Consider the following 24,143-nt stretch of genomic DNA (forward strand, 5'->3'; position numbering starts at 1 on the left):
TGGTATACAACACGAGTGAGGGTCCCCAAACTCATACAGTGTCAGCTGGAGTACCCCAAGGCTCAGTGCTGGGGCCTCTCATATGGAATATCCTGTTCGACGGCGTACTTCGCTTGGAAGTACCAGCAGGTGCGCACACCATTGGCTTTGCTGATGATGTGGCTGTCGTCGCCATAGGCAAGGAGCTTAAAGATACAGAGGATATGTGCAGCGAAAGTATCAAACGCATACGAAGCTGGTTGACAGGAGCTGGGCTCGAGCTTGCGGCGCACAAGACGGAAGTCGTTCTAGTTATCAGTCGCAAGAAAGTGGAGACTGCCAATATTAGGATAGGCAGCGTCAGCATCGTGTCAAAGAGGGCGATTAAGTATCTTGGCGTCATGTTAGACACAAGATTAACTTTCCGCGAGCACTTAGAATATGTGCATAAAAAGGCAGCTGATTAATGTAGAGCTCTCTCAAGAATTATGCTTAACACGCGGGGACCTAAACAGCAACGACGTCTTCTTCTAATGAGCGTCATAAGGTCCATCATCCACTATGCTGCGCCAATATGGTCAGGAGCGATGGCAACGCCGAGCTACAGCCGGGACATTTGCGCGATCTACAGACTGAGCGCAATCAGAGTCTGCTGCGCATTCAGAACAGTCTCTGACGTCGCGGCGCTAGTCATAACCAGCATGGTGCCTTTGGAGGACTTAGTCACCGAATCCGTGGAACGGAGCTTATTCGACGCAACGATATTAGAGCGAACAACATTGCACGATGGCAAAGAAGGTGGAACAGCTCAACTAAAGGGCGGTGGACACATACTCTTATCTCTGAGCTTGAGCCATGGATAATCCGCAAATACAGCGAAGTTAATTTTAATCTTACGCAGATTGTATCGGGACATGGATGTTTTCGGAGCTACTTGAAGCGCTTTGGCCACGATGAAACCGACGAATGCTCTTGGTGCGGACGAGGTCTGGTGGAGGACGCCAACCACGTCTTATTCGAACGTGGACGCTTCCTAAAGGAGAGGCGTTGTCTGGAAGAAGCATTGGGCCGCTCCATTAGAGCGGACAACATGGTCAACGTGATGTTGACCGGAGGTAGCTTGGAGACTTATAAGCACCTTCGCGACCACAATCATGATGGAGCTTCGCAGAATCGAGCGAAGACGAGCTATCTCAAGCTTAGGGAGTGCAAAGTGCTTGCGAAGCAATGCTTTACGGCCGTCCCGCAAGCATCGTGCTCTATCCTTAGCCACCTAACACACTCATATTGTAAAAGTTGTTAATAATATATAAAAAAAAAAAGACACACACACACACACGCGCTCATACACAGGCGACTGCGCTGCAGTGTTGGCAATATTATAAGAATTTATTTGTTGAATAATTTCATTTCCAGGCGTACAATCTTAATGATACTTTCGCGTTTATACACACGGATAAACAGACGGACGGACGGACAGACAGACATACAGACAGACAGACGGACAGGACCAAATCGACTAAGCTCGTCACCCTGATCAAGAATATATATACCTTGTGGGGTCTGCCACACCTCCTTTTGTCTGTTACATACATTAAAAAAAAAAAACATTTTACCCTGATCCATTTTAAATGGATTCAGAGTATAAAAAAAAGATGCCGAAGCGTAAGGCGTCAAAATATGGCACGACAAAAAATGCACTGCGAGCGCTCAATTTTACATGGTCACATTTTCATATCCTATGAAGTGTTTGCGTTACTCTCGCCCAATTACTCTTTCTGTCTCTTTATGGTCTTAACTCTATGTGTGAAAACAAGCAATTTCGCATAAAGATTTAAATCTGTTAGCGACAAGCATCCACACACATTATAATCCTACATGTACATATCCGAGAGAGTTCTCAGTGAGAGTGTACGGTCGTTTTTATTTTTCTGCTCAGCAAATTTGCCTGATTTTTATAATTTATCGTTTTTATTAAATTGTTCACACAAATGCGTTCGGTTTGTTTAAATATTCCTGTGCAAGGTTTGAGCCGTGGTTTGCTATGTCTCTTTTAAAATTGCTTTTTAATTTGTTGAAGTTTGGTGCAGCGTCGTATTTGTTTGCATTTATTTTTCACTTTGCTATACTTTTCTATTTTCTGACGCTCTCCCTGTTTTTACACTTTACACGTTAGTTAGTGTAAGTTTAAGCATACTTGCTCTCTCGATTTCGTTCGTCGTGCTAACTCTCTGTGTTTCTTTCGTTACGCTCTGTAACGGCTATTTGTTGTTGACTATCCCTCTCAACATAATCTTTCGTTCTGCTCTTCAACGGCTGATTATTGTTGGACTCGCTCTGTGAACATATTTTAAACTCTCTTTGTTTTTCATTTCTGCTGCTTTTCTTTAATTTCTAATTTGATCTCAATTGCCAATATGAACTGCTGCTAAAAATCTTTCACGTCCAGGCAGGCAGTGGACTCTGCACAAGCGCAATTTTTCAATTGCTTTGGTTGTGCGATAATATGATGCATATTAAATGTGCAGGTCTCACTGGTCGTGATTATGACAAGATTATGTCCACGGCAAAAATTGGGGGTGTTCGCTGGTCTTGTTCGATTTGTTTTGGAAAACAGATCATTTTTTCTAAAATGTACAGCGCTGTAAGGGCTAAGTTTTTAAAACTGAAAAAGCAGTTATCCAGTGATAACCCAGTATAATTTCGAGAGTCCCCCTTCTTACTTGGAGTCTTCAACGTTGTTGGTACCTCCCTCTGTACCAACACCGTCACCTAATTTGCTTGCCCCTTCTCAACTTGCGCTTCAGTTTTGTCATCCGCTCCTAATTCACTTGATCCCATGTCACCTGTTCCTGAATATATTGGTTCTTCTGTCGAGGCTATTGAACCTCAGGTCTCTGTTCAAAAATTGGAATCTTCTCCAATTGTTGTTCAAGCCATGAGTGTCAATAATTAGCCACTTCCTACATTTCCTTATCTGTCGTCTCTTCTCGAAAGCAAGTTTTCTTATCTAGGCTTTCATCTGATACGACCTGTGAGACAGTATCTGCTTTTATTGCAGGCAAGACTTCGGCTAATTGTTTTTTTAATGAAGTGTAGTTTCGCAACTCCGCGTGAAATTGCCTCTTTCAAGATAAAGTGCCGGTAGAAATTTTTAAAACTTTAAGTGATCCAAACTTCTGGCCACCTCATGTAGTTGTTCATGAATTTAGACCTAAAAATCGTAACAGATCGACTCCTATTTCTTTAAATCTACCTTCGGTGCAATCGTCATCAAACATTGTACCAAAAACTAAATACTTTCCAATCTTCTTCGCAGCTGTCTCTGATCTATCAAAATGTACGTGGCTTAAATTCTAAACTGAAAATTCTATTTTTACACAGCTTTAGTGTAAAATATGATATTATTGCATTCACTGAAATGTGGCTATGTAATAATATTCATAATAGTGAAATCCTTTCAAATAATTTCACTATTTATAGACTCGATCGTTCAAAGCGCAGAGGGTGGTGTGTTAATTTCGGTTAAATCCAGTATCCTCTCCGAAGTGTTTACCTTTTCGTCCCTTCATGATGAGGAGATTTTAGGGGTTAAATTAACTCTCCCAACGCGCTCATTGTTTATCACATGTTCTTATATCCCTCCCTCTTTTGATGTACAAGCTTGTGCTCAACATATTTATTATATTAAAGAAATTTACGAACATGTGAATGCTAGAGACTTGCTTCTTGTGTTGGGGGATTTTAACATTCCCAACACTTGTTGGTCAGCAACTTGTAATACAAATTACTTTATTCCGACAATTGATCACTATCTTTTTGATGAATTGTTTAACCTGTCTCTGTTTCAGATTAACTCTATTTCTAATCATCTAAATCGCACTCTTCATCTTGTGTTTATTAGTCATGATTCGCTCTTTAATGTCGTGAGATCGACTCCTTTCTGCACACCTAAGGATATACATCACCCCACTTTAGAGGTATTATTAGCTGTTGATAATCATCTCAATTATACTCCTTTGCCTTCTAAACCAAGTCGTTGTTGTCGCAAATGCGATTTTGTTTTGCTTAATGAATTAATTAATTAAACAGACTGGTCTATTTTATATGAGTCGAATGATATTAATTTGGCAGCATCGTTTTTTTATTCTACCCTAAACTCTATTCTGGATGTTTGTGTCCCTCTCTGCCGTATATCGCCAGCTTCAAATGAGCCACCTTGGTTTACCAAGACTCCTTTGAACTTGAGAAACATTAAAACTAAATGTCTTAGAAATTATAAAAAGTCTGGTTCAAGTGTTGACTGGTCCAAATATTCCATTGCAATGGAGATGTTGAATTTTAGGGAGGGTGTTGTGGAATAATCTCGAAAAACTCATCATTAACATCATCAAGTAAGCATTTGACCTAACGGTAAACACAATCGTCGGCTGATCGCACATTTGTCTCTAGAATAAGAAATCGAATGTTATGGATTATGTACATGCATACATTCCATATGAAATGGACGTAAACATAGAAGCATAAGGAGACATCCATAACAAAATTTGTTCCTTACTCTTCATTCCTAATTTCTCTCTTAGATATAAAAATTTGGGCTTTGGCAAAGCTTTAGTAAAAATGTCAGCGATTTGTTCTTCACTCTTTACATATTTTACATCTATTTCACCTTTTTCAAATAAATCGCGTATAAAATGATATTTAACATCTATATGTTTGCTTCGTTGATGAAATTCAGGATTTTTTATTAGCTTAATCGCACTTATATTATCTATAAACAAGATGTAGTTACTTAAATTAATGTTACAATCAAAAAACAATTTCTTTAGCCATATCATTTCCTTACTTGCTAGAGCTGCACTTACATATTCGGCTTCTGTTGTTGATAAAGCTACACATTGTTGTTTTTTACTTTGCCACGTTATTGCAGCATTCGCATATTTACACAAAATTGCAGATGTAGATTTCCGAGTTTTCTTATCACCTGCATAATCAGCATCACTATATGTCTCAAAAATATTATTATTTTTATACCCTGAACCCATTGAAAATGGGAAATCAGGGTATAATGGTTTTGTTGAAATGTATGTAACAGGCAGAAGGAGGCGTGGCAGACCCCACAAAGTATATATATTCTTGATCAGCACGATGAGCTGAGTGGATTTGGCCCTGTCCGTCTGTCTGTCTGTCCGTCCGTCCGTCCGTCCGTCCGTCCGTATGTTTGAACGCTTCGATTTCAGAAGATATAAGAGCTAGAGACTTCAACTTTTTTTTAAAATGTCCGTATATATCGCGCGCATATCGAGTTTATCACTAAAAAACGATAACTTATTCCGATATTTTTTTTATCGATAAAAAACCTTATCGAAAGTCAGTTAAAAAATTATATCTCCTACATCATTATAGCGTCCAAATTTTAAATATATATTAAGACGTATTTTATACAATTTCGGTTTTTGTTCAAATTTACCCACCCTGTGCAAGGTTTGAGCCGTGGTTTGCTATGTCTCTTTTAAAATTGCTTTTTAATTTGTTGAAGTTTGGTGCAGCGTCGTATTTGTTTGCATTTATTTTTCACTTTGCTATACTTTTCTATTTTCTGACGCTCTCCCTGTTTTTACACTTTACACGTTAGTTAGTGTAAGTTTAAGCATACTTGCTCTCTCGATTTCGTTCGTCGTGCTAACTCTCTGTGTTTCTTTCGTTACGCTCTGTAACGGCTATTTGTTGTTGACTATCCCTCTCAACATAATCTTTCGTTCTGCTCTTCAACGGCTGATTATTGTTGGACTCGCTCTGTGAACATATTTTAAACTCTCTTTGTTTTTCATTTCTGCTGCTTTTCTTTAATTTCTAATTTGATCTCAATTGCCAATATGAACTGCTGCTAAAAATCTTTCACGTTCAGGCAGGCAGTGGACTCTGCACAAGCGCAATTTTTCAATTGCTTTGGTTGTGCGATAATATGATGCATATTAAATGTGCAGGTCTCACTGGTCGTGATTATGACAAGATTATGTCCACGGCAAAAATTGGGGGTGTTCGCTGGTCTTGTCCGATTTGTTTTGGAAAACAGATAATTTTTTCTAAAATGTACAGCGCTGTAAGGGCTAAGTTTTTAAAACTGAAAAAGCAGTTATCCAGTGATAACCCAGTATAATTTCGAGAGTCCCCCTTCTTACTTGGAGTCTTCAACGTTGTTGGTACCTCCCTCTGTACCAACACCGTCACCTAATTTGCTTGCCCCTTCTCAACTTGCGCTTCAGTTTTGTCATCCGCTCCTAATTCACTTGATCCCATGTCACCTGTTCCTGAATATATTGGTTCTTCTGTCGAGGCTATTGAACCTCAGGTCTCTGTTCAAAAATTGGAATCTTCTCAAATTGTTGTTCAAGCCATGAGTGTCAATAATTAGCCTCTCCCTACATTTCCTTATCTGTCGTCTCTCCTCGAAAGCAAGTTTTCTTATATAGGCTTTCATCTGATACGACCTGTGAGACAGTATCTGCTTTTATTGCAGGCAAGACTTCGGCTAATTGTTTTTTTTTTTAATGAAGTGTAGCTTCGCAACTCCGCGTGAAATTGCCTCTTTCAAGATAAAGTGCCGGTAGAAATTTTTAAAACTTTATGTGATCCAAACTTTTGGTCACCTCATGTAATTGTTCATGAATTTAGACCTTCAGTGCAATCTTCATCAAACATTGTACCAAAAAAACTATTAATTGCGGTTAAATCCAGTATCCTCCCCGATGTGTTTACCTTTTCGTCCCTTCATGAAGCGCAGATTTTAGGGGTTAAATTAACTCTGTCATCATGCTTGTTTATCACATGTTCTTATATCCCTCCCTCTTCTGATTTACAAGTTTATGCTCAATATTTTAATTGAATTAAAGAAGTTTATGAACATGTGAATAATAGAGACTTGCTTTAACACTTCTTGGTCAGCAACTTGTAACGCAAATTACTTTATTGGTACTGGTCTATTTTATATGTGTCGATTGATACTAATTTGGCAGCATCGTATGTGCGTACATTTTTATATTTTTATACCCTGAATCCATTGAAAATGGGAAATGTAACAGGCAGAAGCAGACGTGGCAGACCCCACAATATATATATTCTTGATCAGGGCGATGAGCTTAGACTATTTAGCCCTGTCTGTCTGTCCGATCGTCCGTCCGACCGTCTGTCCGTATGGTTGAACGCGTCAATCTCAGAAGATATAAGAGCTAGAGGCTTGAATTTTTTTAGAATGTCTGTATATTCAGCGCGGATATCGGGCTTATCTCAAAATATCGATAACTTATCCCGTTATTTTTATCGATTTCAAACCCTATCATAAATCATAAAAAATATGTATATATTATATATGTATATATTATATCTATGTATATATTGTATATAGTAATACTAGCTGGCCCGGCAAACGTTGCATTGCCCTATCCATTATTTCTAGGTAAAAAATTGTTGAAAGCTATGTTGTTCAGGTTGGGATACACTCTGATTAATTTATTAATCGGATTTTCATTCAAGCACCTTGTGGTAAACAACATTCTTTGTTTTTTGGTCAGGTGCAAGAACAAAAAATGCGGATGGTTTGCCAACACGTTAGCATGCCACGTACAATTGACCATGAGAAAAACACGAAGTTTTCAGATTGAGGCCACAAATAGTCAAAGATTGGCCCTGTGATTTGTTGATCGTCATGGCGAAGGCAAGACGAATCGGGAATTGAATTCGTTTAAACTCAAAGGGCATATCTGTTGGGATCATCGGAGTCCTAGGAATAAGAACTTCCTCATCTTTAAATTTACCTTTGAGTATCGACGCGTGAATCACATTGCTCATAAGTTTTCATTTCACCAAACGCGTTCCATTGCAGTTTTGGTTGGTTTAAATTTCTAAGCATGATAACTACCGAGCCAATCTTCAGTTGTAAATTGTGCGGTGGTAAACCAAGCTTATCCAAGGAGTTCAAGAATTCAGTTGGATAATTAGTGGCTTCTTCTTCGTTTGTTACACAGTCAATAGATTTGAATGAATATAGAGTACCAACGATTTTATTTTGAATTATAAAATTAAGGTCATCCACATCTTTATTTTTAGCCTCCAAAATTGCTCGCTCGCTTAACCATTTAGTATTTTTGTGGAAAGCAATGATATTCGGAAATACTTTGATGATAAGCTCATCTTTTAATGAGACGAAATTGCAAAAATTAAGGCCCTTCTTTGCTGGGTACTAACGCGGCGACTTTCTCGGGCTATTTCTCGTTCTTCGTCAAATCATTGACTTGCGTTATTCCGTTGCCTAATTGCATCATAGTAGTAATAGTATTAATAGTAATATGAATACCTGAACTTTCGAGATATTTAGCTTCTGGATGCACGCGTATTATTTTTATCAAATGTGTTTTTATACCCTGAACCCATTGAAAATGGGAAATCAGGGTATAATGGTTTTGTTAAAATGTATGTAACAGGCAGAAGGAGGCGTGGCAGACCCCACAAAGTATATATATTCTTGATCAGGGCGACGAGTTGTCTGTCCGTCCGTCCGTCCGTCTGTCCGTATGTATGAACGCGTCGATCTCAGAAGATATAAGAGCTAGAGACTTAAACTTTTTTTTAAAATGTCCGTACATATCACGCGCATATCGAGTTTATCACTAAATAACGATAACTCATTCCGATATTTTTTTATCGATAAAAACCCTTATCGAAGATCAGTTAAAAAATTATATCTCCTACATCTTTCAGGCTAGAGTCTCCAAATTTAAAATGTATATTAAATTAATTTTATACAATTTCGGTTTTTGTTAAAATTTACCCACCACCCCTAAATCCACCCCCTCACCCTCAACTTTGTAAAAGTCGTATATCAAATACTAGTGACTTGTGCTTCGGTATACACATACATTTAAACATTATAATTATGTTCGAAAGTTTCATTTCGATCGTACGTCTAGAAATTAAATTATTCAACAAATAAGTTCTGATTATATTGCCAACACTGCAGCGCAACCCAAGCGCAATCGCCTGTATATGTGCTCGTGTGTGTGTGTGCTTGTGTTTGTTTGCTGCCTGTGTGTATGTGTGTGCTTGTGTTTGTTTGTTTGCGTATGTGTGTGTGCGTGTGTATGTGCGAATTATTATTGAAATATCAGTTGCTCGAAGGGTTCAGGGGATCTCGTAGTCGAGCAGTCTCGACTAGAGCTTTCTTACTTGTTTTTTTATGAATAGTCAGGTTCGCCTGAGGCTGTGCCGTAGACTGACTGACTACATTTGTTTATTTACTTCTATATTATTGTATATAATATGAGAGCAGGACCGAAAACTGTCACTGTTATCAAGCCTACTGAGTATCAATAGAAATTTGAATCTTTAGGGAAAAAACCGCGTTTTTCAAGTATTCGTGAAATTTTTACAGTATTTTTAAGATCTACTATCCTACTCGTAGCGGAGACAAATCCAACAAATCAAAAACCATGAAAATTGGTCCAGCAGATCTCGAGTTATAAGTGTAGGAACACTTTTCACAACTCTCTATTATATATATAGATTTCAAATATTTTATTATTTAATTTTATCACTTTCTTTTCATTGTTTCATTAGTACCATATTTGGCTGTGAATTAGGGCATAGCTGGTTGATAAAAAAATATTTTTTATTTTGTGAACGTAGTGTTCTTTTATTAAACTCCAAAATCGAACTGATTACAAGATATGATCTTATGCTGCAAGTCAGCTAATGCTTATGCTAAAGCTTCCCTTATTAAAGCTCAAAGCTCAAAGGTTGGCTTACGTGATTTTATATCGGAATTGTGAAATTAAGAATTGTTTACAGCTGGGTTGCTGGCTCTATGGCTCATGCTTACTCTGTGGGAATAGTGCAAGAAGTTTTTATATCTGGGCTGAGTGACGTGATACTATAGGGGGAATTATGTTATTTAGTTGTTTACATTTGTCATAAGATTTGCCTGAGCAGCGTGGTGATAACTTGTATGCTGTGGGCGCAACGTACCCAGCGACCTCGAAAGCTACCAAAGACTTACTGCACGGCGGTTCATGGAATACCCAGTGGTGCAAGAGAGGGGGGCAATAGCGTCATTGTTTTGGCGTCAGGGCTTTTCTCTTTCCTTTTCTTTTTCAAGCGCGAAAAGTTTTGTCACTAGGCGTCACACTTGCGCAATTAATAAAAATCAGGTGCATTCGCTCTAACAGCTGTTAGTAGTGCTGGAAATTGCAGCGGACAATCAGCTGCTCACTAAATTTGGTGAGTTGTTAAGTCTTAGCAAAGACAGCAACCTAACATCTGGAGTGAAGACGCAGTTACTAAAAGTAGTGCATACTTTTGGGCTCTTGCTGTAGTTAAGTTGAGTTTAAGATACTGAGTTAAGCTACTGACTGCCTTATTTGGGGGTCAGCGGCATATTAATGCCCTAATGAGAGAGGAGCTGGCTAGGCTGGTCAATCTCCATAAGACGGCCGAAAAGCTCTACAACCGACCGGTTAAAAGCTGCAAGGTGCAGACCATGCCACTCCAGAAAGTAGTGGAGAAAGCGAGCACTAGCGCGATCTCAGGTAGCAATACGCCCAAGCGGTCGAGGGAAGTTGCCACCGATCAGAGGAAAACACCTTCAAAAAAGCCGAGGCCCAATAAAGGCGCAGAGAACCCAAAAGAACCAATGGCTCTACGGGCTACAGCTGAAAATTAAATCAGGCAGGTCGACAGACAAACTCGAACAGCTGGTCAGTCGTTAAAGGACGCAAGCCCATGCAAAAACGACCCAGTAGTGACGCAATCCCGATTTCAGGCGTGGGTAGTTGCAGCTATGCGGACATGCTTCGTGTAGTCAAGACCGACGTTCAAGGCATTAGGAAGACAGTTAAGGGGGACCTTTTGTTGCAACTGAGCAGAAAGCCGGAGCATAGTGCTGAGGCCCTTCACGAAGCTGTAGGCAAGGCCTTGGGTGACCGAGCGGTAGTTAAAACACTTACCGAATCGGTTCAAATTGAGATTCGTGACGTAGATGAGTTATCGAGCAAAGAGGAGATCTTGGAGTTAATTAGGGCGGAGTTGAAGGATAGCTCACTCCCCATTGAGGCTATCAAGTCGCTTCGACCAGCTTTTGGTGGACAGCAAAGAGCTACAGTTGCTCTTCCAATTGGAAAAGCCAAAACTCTGCTCGAGCTGTCCAAAATCAGAATTGGATGGGTTGTATGCCGTATCCGCGCCGTGGATCAGCCCAAACTCTGTTTCAAGTGCCTTGATTACGGTCATATGGCAGCAAACTGCGGCAGCGACTGTGACCTAAAGGGCGCCTGCTTCAGTTGTGGAGAGATGGGTCACAGTGCAAAAGCATGCACTAAGCCACCAAAATGTAGCCTCTGCATCCGGAAAGGGGAAAAGCAGACGGACCACTCAGCAGGCAGCTACAAGTGCCCACTCTACCGCGAGGCTGCTTGTAAAATGAAATGTTAAGGTTCCTCCAGCTTAATTTAAATCATTGTGTTGCTGCCTAAGATCTTCTAGAGCAGACCATAAGGGAAAAATGTATAGACGTAGCATTTCTCAGTGAGCCTCACCACAGTAGAACTAGCTGCCCTAAGACATGGGCAACAGATGCTAATGGCAAAGCGGTGTTGTGGGTATGTGGCAACACAACGAATGTTCTTTCGAATATTAAGTCATTTAATGGGTTCGTACGTGGCCAATACGGTAGCCTATGGCTCTACAGCTGCTACCTAGCCCCCAGCATGCAGCTCAGTGATTTCACAACGGCGCTTGACGAGCTTGCCGAGGATGCTAGAGGTGGGAAGGCCATTATAGCAGGAGTTTTGAACTCATGGGCGTTAGAATGGGGCACGCACAACAAATGCCAGAGGCCGTATCCTACTGGAGGTCCTCGCAACACTTGATGCTGCATTGCTCAACACGAGTTCTCTTTCAGTCGGGCTGGATACGGATATGTTATTGGCATTACTTTTGTCGCTTCATCCCTCTTTCGGGAAGCAACATGAAGCCACTGCGATAGCGATACAGGCAGCGATCATACGGCACTTCTGTTCACAATAGGTGAGGCACCTATCAGGGCGTCAACCTTGTGGAGAGAATCGTATCGGCTGGATACTTTTGATCCCCCGGCTTTTTCAGAGGCTATTCAATCTCTGAGAACAATTGGTAATGCTGAGGCCGGAGCATGCCAAATGGTGGTCCAAATACAGAGTGCCTCCAATAGCAGCATGTTACGTCGCGACAACAGGAGCCTATGTATTGGTAGAATGTAAAAATAGGTGACATTCGACGCAAATGCATCCAAGCGAGAAAAAGCCACCAACGGGCTCGCGGTAGGTCTACGTTTTTTTAATAACAATTAGCTTACCATGCAGCTAGAAGACAGTTGAAGAAGGCCATTCGGGCAAGCAAAAGAGAATGCTTTCTAGAGTTGTGCGACTCAGCCGAATATGACCCTTGGGACAGGGCATAAAGGACAGTAGTTAAAAGACTATACGCAGGTAAAAGGGTGCAGCCGACGGATCGTCTGGAGCTTAAATGGATTGTGGAAACGCTATTTCCAGAAAGATTAAGCTCCATTCATGCCCCGGAGTCCGAGTCTGCAAATCAGGGCTCAACGAGCATTTAATTAATTACAGACGAAGAAATCTTAGTAGCTTTCAGAGGTCTTAGAACCAACACAGCTCCAGGGCCGGACGGGATCCCAAATCGTGCGCTAAAGCTAGCCCTCGCCTTGCACCCTAGTACGTTCGCCGAATTATTCAACGAATGCTTACTACAAGAGACGTTCCCTACAAAATGGAAGACCCAGAACCTGGTATTGTTATCCAAGGCTGGCAAACCACCAGACGAGCCATCTTCATACAGACCGATCTGCCTCCTAGACACCATAGGAAAGGTGTTTGAGAAATTTATCTGCTCTAGACTGGAGACTGCTATTGCTAGCGCTGGAGGCCTATCACCAAATCAATTTGGATTCCGGAAGGCCCGGTCAACAACAGATTCCCTAGAAAAAGTTGTTGGCCTGGCAACTTCCGCCATCCAAGGCACCAGATGGAGACACGGGACGAAGCAATACTGCATCATCGCGACCCTGGATGTTAAGAACGCCTTCAACACAGCTAGTTGGAATATGATACTGGATGCGCTGTCACAATATAATATCCCTAAATATCTAAAAGAGATAATAAAGAGCTACTTCAGAGGAAGAACACTGGTATACAACACGAGTGAGGGTCCCCAAACTCATACAGTGTCAGCTGGAGTACCCCAAGGCTCAGTGCTGGGGCCTCTCCTATGGAATATCCTGTTCGACGACGTACTGCGCTTGGAAGTATCAGCAGGTGCGCACACCATTGGCTTTGCTGATGATGTGGCTGTCGTCGCCATAGGCAAGGAGCTTAAAGATACAGAGGATATGGGCAGCGAAAGTATCAAACGCATACGAAGCTGGTTGACAGGAGCTGGGCTCGAGCTTGCAGCGCACAAGACGGAAGTCGTCCTAGTAAGCAGTCGCAAGAAAGTGGAGACTGCCAATATAAGGATAGGCAGCGTCAGCATCGTGTCAAAGAGGGCGATTAAGTACCTTGGCGTCATGTTAGACACAAGATTAACTTTCCGCGAGCACTTAGAATATGTGCATAAAAAGGCAGCTGATTAATGTAGAGCACTCTCAAGAATTATGCTTAACACGCGGGGACCTAAACAGCAACGACGTCTCTTTCTAATGAGCGTCATTAGGTCTGTCATCCTCTATGCTGCGCCAATATGGTCAAGAGCGATGGCAACGCCGAGCTACAGCCGGGACATTTGCGCGATCTACAGACTGAGCGCAATCTGAGTCTGCTGCGCATTCAGAACAGTCTCTGACGTCGCGGCGCTAGTCATAACCAGCATGGTGCCTTTGGAGGACTTAGTCGCCGAAGCCGTGGAGCGGAATTCGCACGTGCATGTGCGACACAACGCTACCAGGGCGAACAACATTTCACGATGGCAAAGGAAGTGGAATAGCTCAGCCAAAGGGCGGTAGACGCACAAGCTCATCCCGGAGCTCGAAACATGGGTTAACCGCAAACACGGCGAGGTTAACTTCTATCTTACGCAGATCCTCTCGGGCCATGAATGCTTTCGGAGCTATTTGAAGCGCTTTGGTCACGAGGTAACTGACGAGTGCCCCTGGTGCGGGCGAGGACATGTGGAAGACGCCAACCACATCCTTTTCGTATGTGGAGAGGCGTCGTCTGGAAGAGGCACTGGGCCGCTCCATCAGAGCGGACAACATAGTCAACGCCATGCTGGAATCGGAGGAAGCATGGGAACTAACAAGCACCTTCGCGGCCACAGTGATGATGGAGCGCAGGGTCGAGCGAATAAGAAGACGAGCTGTACCAGGCTAAGGTAGCGCATAGTGCTTGCGAAGCCATGCTTTACAGCCATCCCGCAATCATCGCGCGCTATCCGAGCTAACTAACTCTTTCAACTTGTAGTATAATAAGTTTGTAAATAAACAAATAAATAAAAAAAAAAAAAAAAAAAAAAAACACACACACACACACAAGATGGATTTGTGGGTGTGGGGATTAAAGTTGATGTAGTGCGTTTAGCTGCAGAAAAAGTTGTAGGGTAATAGTTGTCGTTGGCTGCGTCTGGCCAGTTTTTGCAAAAGATGTTTGCGATTTCCGATCTGACGGTAGTGTGCTGTGATGAGGTTAAGTTGAGGATGCAATGGATGTTTTTGGAGGGATTGAGGCCGCAAAAGCGCCGAATGTTGAGCCATATTTTTTGTGATGAGGTTTGTGGATTAACTTCTGCAGTAAATGTGTTTGTGCTTGCTTCTTTTGCTATTTTTAAGGTGCGTCGGAATATGACATTTTAACAGGGACCGTAACGATTATGTTTATGGCAAAAAATTAAAAAAAAAAAAAATAATTTTTTGATAAATAAAAAAAAAAATTATATTTAATTATTATAAATGATTTTTATGATAAAAATCAAAAATAATGATTACAGAACAATTTTTATATAAAAATCAAATCATAACTCTTATTTTTGATTTTTATTATAAAAGTCGAAAAAAAGAGTTATGATTTGATTTTTATTATAAAAATTGAAAATAAAAATTGAATTGAAATATCCTTTGAACTAAAGGAGCTAGATCATAATAATATATGTATGTGTGATCTACGCATTAATACCTTTCATTTGATATATGATATATATACATGTACTTTTATAATAAAAATCAAAAATAAGAGTTATGATTTGATTTTTATATAAAAATTGTTCTGTAATTATTATTTTTGATTTTTATCATAAAAATCATTTATAATAATCAAAAATAATTTTTTTCAAAAAATTTATTGAATTTGCAGTACAAAATAACTTATGTGTGTTTTTCCCTCTCTTCTTGGGGCTTCCTAAGGGCCTCAATTTTTTTTTAAATTCATAACTCTTATTTGTGTTAATGTTGTGTTTTAGTTTTCTCCACGATCGTACCTTGTTGTTGCTATTATTTGTGTTTGTTCTTGTTTGGAAGTTTAGTTTTTAATTTTGTTAGAGGGAGCTTAGAGGGTTTAAAGTGAGTCATTAGGGTGTTAGCCTTATGTTTTGTGAATATTTCTTAGGTTTAGATCTTCGATAGGTTGTGAGGTATACGGTGATTTTCCCATATTGGAGAGGTTAGCGTCGGTTTCCATGTCTTCTTGTGTCGTTTGATGTAGTTGTTGTTGTGGGTTAATCGTTGGTCGGGTTGTAGCTGGTTGTGATGTCGCTGCGTTCTGTCTCAGGAGCTTGGGTTGGTGTATGGCACTAGTTTGAGTGTGTATATTGTGCAGTGGATGGTGCTTGGGTATGTAAGTGTGTTGTTGGCTGTGCAAGCGTTTTAGCATAAATATTTTTCAGCTGTGTGTTATGTCTTTTGTAGTATATATCAGTTGCCGTTTTGTGATTTACTTTTTCTGTTATTTTTATTGCTGTCACTTCTTCTTGTTTACGGAAAGTAAAGCAATTTCGATCAATTTGGCTGTGTTGGTGGTTAAGCCCTGTGTTATTTTTACAATTTATGCAGCTTTGTGCATTGTTGCATTGTTCCCCATCGTTAATATGTTTACTATCTTAGAAGTTTTAACGTGTTTCTTGGCTTTTGCAGATGCTAGTAGGGTGTCCAAAGCGGAGGCAGTTTTGCAACGTAGTGGAAGAGGGATGTAAGGTCGCACATTGACGGATTTGTATCCAATTTTTATTTTTTCGGGCAGTTTGTGTGATTCGAACGTAATTATTCGCTTGCCTGTTTAAGATTTTACGTTCTTCAGTTCCTTTTTGTGGTTTCAGCTTTTGTTGGATTATATTTTCACTTATGCTACATAAGTCATTAAAGTATATAACGCCTTTAGAAAAGCTTAATGTTTCATGTTCTGCTGCTGTACTATCGATGTCAATCATTTTGGTGAATTTGAGTAGTTTTGAGGCTTGCAAATTGTTTTCGGTTTTAATTAGTAGGCAGCCGTCCGTTGTATTTTTGCATGTTTCCGCTTCCCCTCCGCATGCTTAGTCTATAGTTTTTTTTTAATGATGAACGGTGAAACTTTTCCGAGCGATTCGTTGTCATTTTGTTTTAGAACAATGTATTTTGGTTCGCTTTTATGTGTGTTTTTATACCCTGAACCCATTGAAAATGGGAAATCAGGGTATAATGGTTTTGTTAAAAGTATGTAACAGGCAGAAGGAGGCGTGGCAGACCCCACAAAGTAAATATATTCTTGATCAGGGCGACAAACTGAGTCTATTTGGCCCTGTCCGTTTGTCTGTCTGGACGGACCGTCTATCCGTGTGTATAAACGCGAAAGTATCATTAAGATTGTACGTCTGGTTAAGTAAAAGAAGGCTCGTACACTACTCAGCCGAGCAACAAAGAATTGAAGGATTGGGAGTATAAGTGCGAGTAACATGAGTTGATAGGTTCGCACATATACACAAAGATGGTATTATATTTATTTATTTATTTCTTAAAGCAATTACAAAGACGAGAGTCAATTTAAATTAAAAAAAAGCCTAAACAATGTACAGGATATAATATCAATAGTAACACCGACCCGATGGGGGTATTTTATTTGCCAGTCCGGCCAGCTATACCCACCTCTCATAGCCAAATATGGTCAGTGAAACTAATGAAGCTATAAAAAGAGAGTGTTAGTAAGAAAGCTTAGAAAAAAATATTAAATGTAGATTTACGAACTATATCTAGCACGTTAAATAATGAATAATTCTTGAAATACAAAAAAATAAAAACAAAAATAATAAACAACCAGTAAGAAGGCTCTAGTTGAGACTGCTCGACTAGGAGATACCCTGAACCCTCCAAGCTGATATTCTTATCATTCTGCACTTCTTTAATGCACGCACACATACATCTTCTGAGATCTCGGCGTTCATACGGACAGACGGACGGACGGATGTACGGACGGACGGACGGACAGACGGACAGGGCTATACCGACTCAGCTCGTCGTGCTGATCAAGAATATATATATACTTTGTGGTGTCTGCGATGATTCCTTCTGCCTGTTACATACTTTTTCACAAAAACATTATATCCTGATTTCCCATTAAAAATGGAAGATCTGATATTCCCAACTATAGAGGCATTGCGAAATTATCTGCCATTCCGAAGTTATTTGAGAAAATTATAAAATCGGCCTTGCAGAATTTTTTCAAATCGATTATTCAACCATCTCAACATGGTTTTGTTCAAAATCGATCAACGTCTACTAATTTACTTGAATTTACTTCGCTTGTCAATGACAGTTTTTCTACAAAAATGCAAACGGATGTTATTTATACTGACTTCAGTAAAGCATTTGACTCAGTACATCATCACATACTAATTCTTAGGCTTAAACGCTTAGGATTTTCGCCTAGACTTGTATCTTGGATTTCATCCTATTTAATTGGTAGAACCCAAAGAGTCTTGCTCAGAACAGCTATGTCTAAAGTTATCTTTGTTTCGTCTAATGCACCTCAGGGTGGCCATTTGGGTCCATTACCCTTTTCCCTTTTTATTATACCCTGAGCCCATTGAAAATGGGAAATCAGGGTATAATGGTTTTGTTAAAAGTATGTAACAGGCAGAAGGAGGCGTGGCAGATCCCACAAAGTATATATATTCTTGATCGATTTGGCCCTGTCCGTCTGTCTGTCCGTCCGTCCGTCCGTCCGTATGTATGAACGCGTCGATCTCAGAAGATATAAGAGCTAGAGACTTGAAATTTTTTTTCCTAGGTCCGTGTATATCACGCGCATGTCAAGCTTATCACTAAAGATCGATAACTACTCCCAATATTTTATTATTGATTAAAAACCTTATCGTAAGCTAGTTATTTAATTATAGCACCTACACCTTTAGAGCTAGAGCTTCCAAATTTTATATGTAGATTCATGTCTATTTTATATAGTTTCGGTTTTTGTTAAAATTTACCCCCCAACCCTAAATTCGACCCCTCACCCTCACCTTTGTAAAAGGCGTATTTCAAGTAGTAAGGACTTGTGCTTTGGAATGTACATTAATTTGAACATTATGAGTATGTTCTGAAAGTTTCATTACGATTGGACGTCCAGAAAATAAATTATTCAACAAATAAATTCGTTTAATATTGAACACACTGCAGCGCAGCCCAAGCGCAATCGCTGCTTACTGCGCAGAGCGCGATCTAATACGTGCGTGTGTATGTATGTGTGCCTAAAAAAGGTGCAGAGTGATTGGAATATCAGACTGGAGGGTTCAGGGTATCTCCTAGTCGAGCAGTCTCGACTAGGGTCTTCTTTCTTGTTATAAATGACCTTCCTAGTTGTATCTCGTATTCTACTACATTTATTTATGCTGATGATGTAAAAATTTGCCTTCCATACTCCAATGCAAAAGGACATCATCACCTTCAAGATGACCTAAATGCATTTCAACTTTGGTGTGTGGCAAACCAGCTGGACTTAAATTGCTCAAAGTGTATCACAATGACCTTCAGTCGTACCGTTCCTTTAATTGTTGATTCTAAAATTAGCAATATTTCCTTACGACGCATCCTTACAGTCAAAGATCTTGGTGTTTCCTTTGATTGTAAATTAAATTTTGTTGTGGAATTATCTCGAAAAACTCATCATCAACATCATCAAGTAAGCATTTGACCTAACGGCAAACACAGTCGTCGGCTGATCGCACATTTGTCTCTAGAATAAGAAACCGAATGTTCTGGATTATGTACATGCATACATTCCATATGAAATAGATCCAAAACATTCGATACGTAATAGAAGTAAGTATATAAGCATGATGTAAATCGAGCCAGAGTTCATTCTGTAAGTTCATTGTGTAAGATCAATGTCAGTGTGTCGGCTCGGTACGTGAAGTAGTGTACTTTTTACTGAATATTGTTGTGTTAAATAAACTTATTGCGTTAAACCTACATATACCGTGTTTCATTTAAGATAACCCTCAACAGGTTATGGGCCCAGACAGTGCTAAACGTGTAATGTAGTGTGAAATCGAGTGCAAGTACAAAAGTGAATTAGTGGCAAATTTGTAACTGAATAAAGACAATGAAAATGGAGCCATTAAATATGAGAATTGAACGATTACGCGACAAAGACAATTGGCATTTGTGGTGTTTTATGATTCGTAAGCTATTGCAAGAAGACGACGATGTTCTTGCCGTTTGTGAAGGTAGTTTGACGTGTCCGACACAGGAGTCTGCAACATACGAGAGTGACTCGAAAAGGTTCTTGAAAGCTGATAAGACTGCAAGGAAAATAATTATTCATTCTATCGAGAGAAGACCGATGGAATTGATTGTGAGCTGCAAAACAGCAAGAGAAATGTGGATAAAATTTAACTCAGTGTATGATATGAAATCAGAAGAAATTTATCGGCTATTCAGAAACAGTTTTTTGATTTCAAATGGATTGAAAGTGAGAGTGTGGACTACAATATTTCAAAGTTGGAAGTTTTGTGGAGCAAGATGAAAAATCTTGGAAGTGCTGTGCCTGAAATAATGTTAATGTCGCGAATCCTGTCATCTTTGCCTCAAAAGTTTAACTATTTTCATAGTGCGTGGGATTCGGTCGAAAACAGCAAAAGAACATTGAACAATTTGACGACTCGTTCAATGACAGAAGAAATGCGGTCAAAAGAACAAGAAGTGGTACCTGAAGAGTCAACAGCGTTAGTTGCCGGCAACGGAAAAAATAAAAGAGAACATGAAAATAAGAAGAAAATTATGAAGTGCTATAACTGCGGCGTGATGGGACATCTGAAGAAGGACTGCTACAGGTGTTATACATATATGCAAGAAGAAAGGCCACAAGAGCAACACCTGTCACCAAAGGAGAAATGCAGGAAGTCAAGCGGAAAATAATCAAGGAGAATCGAGTGAATCATCGAGGAAAGGATTGATTGCGAGCAGGGACGGCAGAGAAGATGACGTGTGGGTGATCGACTCAGGAGCTTCTGATCACATGTCAAGGCGTCGAGATTGGTATTCTACTTATGAAGAATTTTTGGAGCCCCTGAGGATAGGCGTAGGTAACGGTAAATATATCACGGCGCACGGAAAAGGTAATATTGATATTAAAACTTATGTAAATAATAATAAAAGGGCGACGACAATGTTTGATGTTTTGTATGTTCCGGAAATAGTTTACAATTTATTTTCTATTATGTCAGCTGCAAAAAGGGGTGTTGATTGTCTTATTAAAAATAAAGGAACACAGTGTTTGTTGAGACGTGATAATAAAATAATTGCAACGGGTTCTAGGTTCGGAAACTTATTAAAATTAGATGCGAATGTTTTGATGCCAAAATTGTGTAATTTAACAAGAAAAGTAGAATCGAAAGAAAGTGATTCTTTACAAGTATGGCACGAGAGGTTTTGTCATCAAAACGTTCGACATGTTCGCGATTATTTGAAAAATAAGAATATTGATTTTCTAGAAAATGATTTCTTTTGTGAAGGATGTGCTTATGGGAAGCAGCATCGGCTAACATTTCACAAAAATATTGACCGTGCAACAAAGGCACGAGAGATAATTCATACTGATGTTTGCGGTCCGATAGAGGTAGAGTCTATTGGTAAAAAGTTGTATTTTGTTAGCTTTAAAGATGATTATTCAAGTTATCGGGAAGTGTATTTTATACGTCATAAGTCGGAAGTATTTGAAAAACTCCAAATTTGTATTCAGGCAGTTCAGAATCAATTTCATGAAAACATTAAAGAAATTCACAGCCATGGGGGTAGAGAATATATTAATAAAGAAGTTAAATTGTTCTTTAATAAGAAGGGAATAAAACATATTGTTAATGCTCCTTATACACCTGAACAGAATGGAGTTGCGGAACGTGAGAATAGAACTATTATTGAAGCTGCAAGATCAATGTTGCATTCTAATTCTGAGTTACCATTATTTCTATGGGCAGAAGCAGTAAACACTGCAGTTTATGTAATTAACCGCACAGGTCCAACAAAACATGGGAATAAAACTCCATATGAGTTGTGGTTCAAGAAAGAGCCAGATATCGGAAATCTTAAAATTTTCGAGACTGAATGTTTTGTACATGTACCAAAAGAAAAAAGGAGAAAATTAGATAAAAAGTCTATTAAAGGATTTATAGTAGGATACGTTGAAAATTGCAAAGGATATCGTGTATATGTTCCAAATATGAGAGATGTAATTATAAGTAGAGATGTATGTTTTAAAACCGGAAAAAAAAATTGAAGATGAATCAACTGAACATAATAATAGTGAAATGGGTCGGCAATTGCGAGATAGATCACAGATTCGTATGACAGATTTTTATGGTTGCCCTGTTACATTTATTACACAAAGCTTGCCTTTAAATTATAATGAAGCGTTAAAGTCTGATGATAAAGAGTACTGGCAAACTGCGATGCAAGAAGAAGTTAATTCTTTACATGAAAATAGAACTTGGGTTCTTGTTCCAAAACCTGAAAATAAAAAGGTTATCAATAGTAGATGGGTTTATACAAAGTAGCTCAATCCAGACGGCTCGGAAAGGTATAAAGCGCGTTTAGTTATTAAGGGTTATTCACAAAAGGAAGGGATCGATTATAAAGAGACTTTTAGCCCTGTAGTTAGATTTGATACCGTGAGATTCCTGTTAAGTGTAGCTGCTCAAGAAAATCTATTTCTTGGTCAGTTTGATGTAAAAACAGCCTTTTTATATGGTACTCTTAAGGAAAATATTTATATGCATCAGCCAGAGGGTTTCTCTTCTGTTTGCAAATTGTTGAAGAGTTTGTATGGGTTAAAACAAGCTCCGAGGTGCTGGACAGAGCATTTTGCAAATGTTATTAAAAATCTGGGATTTACACAAAGTATTGCAGATCCATGTTTTTATATATACTCTAAAAATAATGACAGAATTTTGTTAACGATTTATGTAGATGACGGGTTAATTGCTGCATCCAATGAATTTTTAATTGATAATCTATTTGAGAATTTGAGCAAGGAATTTAAAATAACAAATACAAAAAATGTAACATGCTTCTTAGGAATAGAAATACTGAAGCAGCCAAATGGTTCTATCTTCATATATCAAGGAAATTATATAAGGAAAATTTTAGAAAAATTTAATATGATAAATGCGAACATTGTCTCCACGCCAGTTGAATGTAATTATGATGAAAATGTATCTGAACAAAATAATTGTAATGCACCTTACCGCGAAGCAATAGGAAATTTAATGTTTTTACAAGTTGTTTCAAGGCCAGATATAAGTTTTTCTGTTAATGTAGTTTCCCGAGAGCTAGAAAACCCGAAGCAGCATCACTGGACGTTAGTTAAGAGAATATTTCGTTATTTGAAAGGAACGATGGATTTGGGAATTTTATACAGTAACAAGTAAGAAAGCTCTAGTCGAGACAGCTCGACTAGGAGATCCCCTGAACCCTACAGGCAACTGATATTTCAATAATAATTAGCACACACACACGCACTCACACATACAAATACACGCACACACAAACGCATGCAAACAAACACACGCGCACATACACACTCACATATACAGGCGATTGCGCTTTGGTTGCGCTGCAGTGTTGGCAATATAATGAGAACTTATTTGTTAAATAATTTAATTTCTAGACGTACGATTGTAATGAAACTTTCAGAACGTAATCATAATGTTTAAGTGTATGTGTATACCGAAGCACAAATCTCTAGTATTTGATATACGACTTTTACAAAGATGAGGGTGAGGGGGTGGATATAAGGGCGGGGGGTAAATTTGAACAAAAACCGAAATTGTATAAAATACGTCTTAATATATATTTAAAATTTGGACGCTATAATGATGTAGGAGATATAATTTTTTAACTGACTTTCGATAAGGTTTTTTATCGATAAAAAAAATATCGGAATAAGTTATCGTTTTTTAGTGATAAACTCGATATGCGCGCGATATATACGGACATTTTAAAAAAAAGTTGAAGTCTCTAGCTCTTATATCTTCTGAAATCGAAGCGTTCAAACATACGGACGGACGGACGGACGGACGGACGGACAGACAGACAGACGGACAGGGCCAAATCCACTCAGCTCATCGTGCTGATCAAGAATATATATACTTTGTGGGGTCTGCCACGCCTCCTTCTGCCTGTTACATACATTTCAACAAAACCATTATACCCTGATTTCCCATTTTCAATGGGTTCAGGGTATAAAAATAATAATATTTTTGAGACATATAGTGATGCTGATTATGCAGGTGATAAGAAAACTCGGAAATCTACATCTGCAATTTTGTGTAAATATGCGAATGCTGCAATAACGTGGCAAAGTAAAAAACAACAATGTGTAGCTTTATCAACAACAGAAGCCGAATATGTAAGTGCAGCTCTAGCAAGTAAGGAAATGATATGGCTAAAGAAATTGTTTTTTGATTGTAACATTAATTTAAGTAACTACATCTTGTTTATAGATAATATAAGTGCGATTAAGCTAATAAAAAATCCTGAATTTCATCAACGAAGCAAACATATAGATGTTAAATATCATTTTATACGCGATTTATTTGAAAAAGGTGAAATAGATGTAAAATATGTAAAGAGTGAAGAACAAATCGCTGACATTTTTACTAAAGCTTTG

The 24,143-nt window shown here is 39.0% G+C and overlaps 1 long non-coding RNA gene across 1 annotated transcript in view; it reads left to right on the forward strand.

Moving 5' to 3' along the window:
* The first annotated feature begins 18,051 nt into the window (after window positions 1–18,051).
* The window catches only part of LOC149091999 (uncharacterized), a 133,602-nt gene continuing 127,510 nt past the window's right edge, over window positions 18,052–24,143 (forward strand). Inside the window, exon 1 of the long non-coding RNA XR_016196435.1 lies at window positions 18,052–18,269. This is a non-coding gene — a long non-coding RNA (uncharacterized LOC149091999). The remainder of the gene's footprint in view (window positions 18,270–24,143) is intronic.

The sequence above is a fragment of the Drosophila navojoa genome, chromosome 3 (genome assembly GCF_054131105.1).
Source record: "Drosophila navojoa isolate 15081-1374.11 chromosome 3, UAZ_NAV_1.0, whole genome shotgun sequence".
NCBI lineage: Eukaryota > Metazoa > Arthropoda > Insecta > Diptera > Drosophilidae > Drosophila > Drosophila navojoa.